Below are 6879 nucleotides of genomic sequence, written 5' to 3' on the forward strand. Positions count from 1 at the left end.
TTCTCTTGTATACAAAAACGTACTATTTCCATGAATGTTGATTTTGGAATGTTAGTGTGCGCTTTTATTTTTATCCACTTTTCCCTAATATTGTCAAGTGCCAATTCTATCGGAATACTTGGAAAAAGGGAGACTACATCAAATGATATCAATCGTTCATCATCGCAAATATATGTGTCATTGATCCTTGTCTTAAATTCTGAGGCGTTCTTTACGTTGTATGTTGAGTCTGCTGTTATATTTTTTTAATATGTTGACTATGTATTTACATAGTCCGTATGATGGAGAACCAATTGATGAGCAGATTGGTCTCAATGGCGTACCTTCTTTATGAATTTTAGGTAATCCATATATTCTTGGTGGAATTGATGTGTTTATTATAAGCTTATTTCGTTCGGTCCGTGAAATAAGTTCTTGTTTGTATAATTTTTCCACCAATTCGTTGTTTCTGGTCTGTAGTCTTGTGGTCGGGTCCTTCCTTAAAGTTCTATATGTATTTAAATCGTTAAGTATATTATCCATTTTATTGTCATACTCAGTCTTATCCATTGCAACTGTCTTATTCCCTTTATCAGAAGTTAAAATTAATATGTCGTCATTCTGTCTAAGAAATTTCCTTGTTTGCTCCACTGTGTCAAGTATTGCACGATCAGCTGCGTCTTCTTTGTTAGATGTTTTGTGGTCTTTTATTAATAAAGAGAATTTTGTGCGTGCTTCCTCTTGTTTCTCTTTGTCTTTTAGAGTCTGTACTAGCTCCTCTCCGTCTGCTATATATTTAAAGAGAGGGAATTTTCTCTTCTCCACTGGGATTGCGAACTTAGGGCCTTTCGCTTTTACGTCGGTCGGAAATTCTATATTCGTCTTATTTACAAACCAATCGTCTGTGTTGTTGTTGTTCTTATTCAAGAGAACGCTGTTCCGTTGTTTTCGTAGTCTCTCATATTTGGATTCGTGATGTCTCTTCAAAGTTGTTGATAATTTTTCGGCTATCGTGCTCTCACTCTTCATGAATGTTTTAAAATCATTTTCGTCCAGCTGTTCTTGTAACTTTTTTGTTGCTTTTTCCTTCTCTTTGTTTTGTCTGGCTAGTATGTTATGTTTATGTTTTATTAATAAGCTTAATATCTTCGTGTTAAAATTATGAGTATGTCTTTCTAATATTTTGTTAATGTCCGAATATGTGTCAGTATCTTTTGTGAAAATCCTATCGTATTTTGAGTTATTGCTAATAAATTTTGGAACTAATTTTGATTTCCTACATTTTAAGAGAAATTTTATGCTAGACTTAAGTTTTACTGATTTTTTTGTTGTTGATTGGTACTTGTTAATCTCCGTCTTATATTTGTTATAGTTGGACTTAATTTCTGCATAAGCCATGGTGTTGGAATATGCTTTCGGCGTGCCTTCCGTTCAAGTTAATTGTTGATTTTTTTGCGACCTTTTATTGTTAAATGTATGTTTTGCCGGCTCGAGGTCAAATTTTTTTCTTTTGTGAATAAAACAAAATAATAATATTTTGTGTTGTTCTTTTCCGATATATTTCGACCACTCATCGGTGGTCGTCTTCAGGGCAACTATAAAAACATTTAATTGTGATTAACTTTAACATAACATAATATAACAACAAGAAACACCTACTTATTTTTACACGTCCGCACACTGTGACGTGGAGCTACACACTGACTTGTCCCTAATGAATGCCTGTATAAATGCGCGCGTATATAGGGACAACCAAATCGAGGCTAAAAACTAGACTATCACAACATAGATCTGACTATAAACTTCGGCAACACTCCAATATACAAAAAACAGCACTTATGGCCCACTGTGCTGCCAGTGGACATTCCCCAAATTTTGACGAAGTAAACATAATAGACCAAGAACAACATTACAACAAACGTTATACTTTGGAGATGCTGCACATAATAAATACACCGACAAATATAAGACTCAATTATAAGGTAGATACAGACAACTGCGCGCATTTATACAGGCATTTATTAGGGACAAGTCAGTGTGTAGCTCCACGTCACAGTGTGCGGACGTGTAAAAATAAGTAGGTGTTTCTTGTTGTTATATTATGTTATGTTAAAGTTAATCACAATTAAATGTTTTTATAGTTGCCCTGAAGACGACCACCGATGAGTGGTCGAAATATATCGGAAAAGAACAACACAAAATATTATTATTTTGTTTTATTCACAAAAGAAAAAAATTTGACCTCGAGCCGGCAAAACATACATTTAACAATAAAAGGTCGCAAACAACAACAATTAATTTTTTATTTTGAAAATTGGTATATAATTTTTGATAAACTCATCTGTACCCTAGTGCAACCTCGTACAGGGTATTCTTTTCCCGTTATATCTAGGTAAGGTAACCTAATCTGTATTAGACATATCGAGAGGTGAGGAGAATTGCTTTGCTCGCCTTTAAAAACCTCAATTAAGTGCGAAACTATTCTGTGATGCCTATCTACTATCTTCCTAAAATAATTTTTTTTTTCAGTTTAATTTTTTATTTTGAAAATTAGTATATAATTTTTGATAATTTTTTTCTTTGAAATGCACTGTTACAACAATTGGTGCATATGTTAAATGTTTTGTTTTCCTTACATCATGTATTATAAGTAAGTTTTTTTTTTTACATATATCCCTGCCTTTTTTGAGTGTGGTTTTCAGGCCACAATCTAATTGGGCAGCTTTTAATGCCGCACAATTGTACATAGTTTGTTATAACAATAAAAGAAATATGCATCGCAGTGCATAAAAAAAATGTGCGACGCAGCGCATAGTTATTTAATTAATTCTTTTGGTGGGCGCTCTTTGTAGACCTTAAGACGCTTTCAAGTTGCCGGTGCCGGTCCTCGCACTGGAAGATCATGTGTTGTCCTCTGTATTTTGCGCTCCTTGTAGCGCTGCTGGTTCACTGTTGAGGCGCGTTCAAGTTGCCGGTCCCGTAACAGTGGCTACAAGTATACTCGCAGTACGGCGAATATAGTGGTCCCTCGCAGTCGTCTGGGCAGGCTATCTTTATCTTCGGTATTTCTTTTTCAGCTTGTGGCGTTGTTTTTAATTTTGGATTTGCCACATTATGTTTTGTAGAGTAAGGTATGCTGGTTGTGGCTTTATTTTTTTCTTTCGCTCAATTGGCTTTTTATGAATTCTACCTCGTCGTGTAATTTCACAGAGGTATTCCAAGTAATTGTATTTGGGCTGTTTAGTAGCCTCAAAATTTCAGCCTTTCTGGCTTTTAATTTGTTTGCCACACCGGATTTCTTTCCCATCACTCTACTTACTGTTGTTTTTGTTCTTCTCCATTCTCATTAATTGATGATGCTCCAACGTCTGTGTAGTAGGCGGATTGCCTACCACACGTCATCAATAGCCTGCTTAATGTCCCTCGTAGGTGTAGGTTGACGGTCTGCCTACCACACAAAAATCAAGCCCCTCGAAGTAGCCAGCATAGATTTAACTTTTTTTCGGGCACCTCCGCTGTTGCAGTTTTTATTTTTTTTATTGTCACGGTCGCCATGTAGAATAAATGTTGTGTTCGGTTTGAGTTTACTTTATTCAATGATTCTTAATTCTGACACAATTGTTAACTAAAGCTAAGACCGCGTAGCTGCTTTGCTAGAAATGCACCCAGAGGAGCGGTATGCTTATGTATAAATGTATTATAAAGTCCTATTTATTTTATATAAATGATAGTGATTAGTGTTGATGACAAAGATTTCATTTTTAAGTTTTCCATCTAGTGCATCTGTCTTGGTTGAACGTCACCGGAAGAAAAGAGCGAAAACTTTCAGTGCGGCACCAGGCCGATACCGATATTTTCCATAGGCGACTTAATACTAACAATCGAGACTTAAATACTAACAATCGAGACTTAGAAATACTGACCGCCATATCTGTGTATATAGCAAAAATTAATCGAACAGAATTTAAATAAATGACATATTACAGTATAAATGTTTACATAAGAGTATGTATGTGTATATGCCGCCGCAGCGGGAGAGTGAGGATGTATCATATTGCATATTGGGCCAGAGCGGCCGCGCGAGTTATGCCATTAGCAACACTTCCTATAACAGCCGACCCAAGAGGTCTACACTCCACATTAATGTAAACATAAACAATACCATTCCATTAAACATAGAGTGTCACAAGATAAGTGACAGTTTCCCTAAACATAGAGTGTCACAAGAAAAGTGACCAGAAGAAAACATTATAAACACTTAGATGTAAGCCAAACCAGAATATGATTTTTATTCAATAAAGCAGTCTTGATTTAACACTCAACCAGAACAGACTCAATCTTAATTGGCGCAGTCGGTACTCGAGTTCACAGCTAAAATATTGTGGAAACTTTGAACGCAATCAAAGATAACGAAACAATATAATACTGTGGAAAACAAAACATTTAGTGACAAAATAAAATATATATATTGTGGAAACCTTGGAGAAAATCTAGGCCAACGAAACAATATAATATTATAAAAACATTTTGTGACAAATAACGAAACAATATAATATTGTAAAAACACTTTGTGCAAACAAACAGAATTATTGTGGAAACTTAAAAAAAAAAAAAAAAGTTAACGAAACAATAAAACATACACCATTAAAATGGCACAAATTAACGAAATACAACAATGCATTCAAATGCTAACATCAATAATAATATCCAATCAAGAGATGCATTCTAATCCAACAACAAGGGAGAGAAACAGCATCGAGAAGGAAACAAGGTACTTGCCGGTGTTCACTGGACAGGAGGGAACGTTACATGGCTTCATTTCGGCAGTCAACCAAATCATGGAGGAGTATGATGATAACGACCAGGTCTTCACTGTTATATTCAACACCAAAATTCAAGGTCAGGCAAGAACTATGCTTAATATTAACCCCCCCTACATCTTGGGCTGATTGCAAAACTCGTCTTCGACATCATTATCGCCCAAGAACGGATCAAATGGGTCTAACCAGAAAAATTAATAACTTAAGGGTAACTACCGTTCGAGATCTTGATTTTAAAGTAAGAGCAATTGTTGAGGAAATTACTGATTTTTCGGTCTTTGAAAACAATAGCAGATTAGTTGACATATTAAGTGGTCTCTTAATTCAAAGAGTAAAAGAATTATCTTGTGGTCCAATGGCCATTGCCTTAATGAATAAAACAACATTAACAGATATAAGAATTGAACTTGCAAATTATATTGGTCTGAATTATGGAAATTTAAATAAAAAACTATTATTAACCAAAAATGACAATGACCATAGTACATATAACAAACAGACAACCAATAAAAATACAAACCAAAATACTGAACAGAGTCAAAATGTAAAACAGTCTCAAAATCCCAATAGACAACAGAGTCAAAATATTAGACAGTATCAAAATCCGAATAGACAACAGAGTCAGAACGTAAGACAAAATCAAAATTATCAGCAACCACAAAATTATCAGCAACCACCAGCAGAAGCAATGAGTGTAGATAATATAAATGAGGAAGTAGTAAACAGCACAGATAATCAAGAGTTTTTTACCAACTAGCCTCGGATGAAAAAAAAATTTTTATAAAAGGAACAATAGAGGAAGATACTTATATTATTTTGGTAGATACAGGATCAACCATAAGCATTTTAAACACAACTAATGTACATAATTCCAAATACAAAATAATTGAAAAATATTCAAAAACCATACATACGATAAAGGGAAAAATAGAAAGTGAAAGTTACTTAGTGAAAACAAAAGTGCCAAGGGAGTTTAAATATATAAATTATGCAAGAACAAAATGGGTGGCTATGCCCCTGGAAAAATCATATGATTTTCTATTGGGCATGGACTTCATTCAAAGGAATTTTGCAAATATTGATTTTCAAAACAAAATTATTAAACTTAACAATGGGGTCGAAATTCCATTCCTTTCCAAACAATCAGAAGATGTTTGCGTAATGGAAGTAAGTGAAATTGATGATCTTAAGTTAAAAGAACTCAATACTGAGGAAGAACAAATAATAAGAAAGCTTTCAAAAAAGTACGAAAAGTTATGTTTCAAAGAAGGGGATCACTTAACCAATACTAACACTATAGTTCATAGCATAAAAACTACTACAGACCAACCTATTAATTCAAAACTCTATCGGGTCTCCCCAAAATATGAAGAAGAAATAAAGAAACAAATAATTTACATGGAAAACAATGGAATTATAAGAAAAAGCAAAAGCAAATATAGTTCTCCAATATGTGTCATACCTAAAAAGAGAGATAGCTCTGGAATTCAAAAGTATCGTATTTGTGTAGACTATAGGCGTTTAAACCAAGTAACCGTTCCAGATAAGTACCCAATACCTATCATGGACGCTGTATTAGACAAACTCGGTAAAGCTCAATATTTTACTACATTAGATTTAGCAAAAGGCTATCACCAAATTTTAATGGCAGAAGAAGATATAGAGAAAACAGCATTCATTTCACCAATGGGTTTATATGAATATGTTAGAATGCCTTTTGGGTTAAAAAATGCCCCAGCCACATTTCAACGTTTAATGAATGAAATACTGAGGGATTATATAAACAAAAATTGTGTTGTATACATGGACGATATTTTGATATTTTCAACAACACTTGAGGAACATAAGATTGCTTTGGAGAACATTTTCAAAGTACTTAGAAAGCATAACTTAAAAATTCAACCAGACAAATGTTCCTTCATGAAACAATATACTGAATATTTAGGACACATTCTCACAAAGGAAGGGATTAAACCCAATCCACATAAAATAGAAGCAATAAAAGCAATGCAGCTACCTAAAACAGAAAAGCAATTGAAAGGATTTCTTGGTATGACAGGATTTTACAGAAAATTTATTA

This window comes from Drosophila tropicalis, unplaced genomic scaffold, assembly GCF_018151085.1.
Source record: "Drosophila tropicalis isolate 14030-0801.00 unplaced genomic scaffold, ASM1815108v1 contig_33, whole genome shotgun sequence".
NCBI classification, from domain to species: domain Eukaryota; kingdom Metazoa; phylum Arthropoda; class Insecta; order Diptera; family Drosophilidae; genus Drosophila; species Drosophila tropicalis.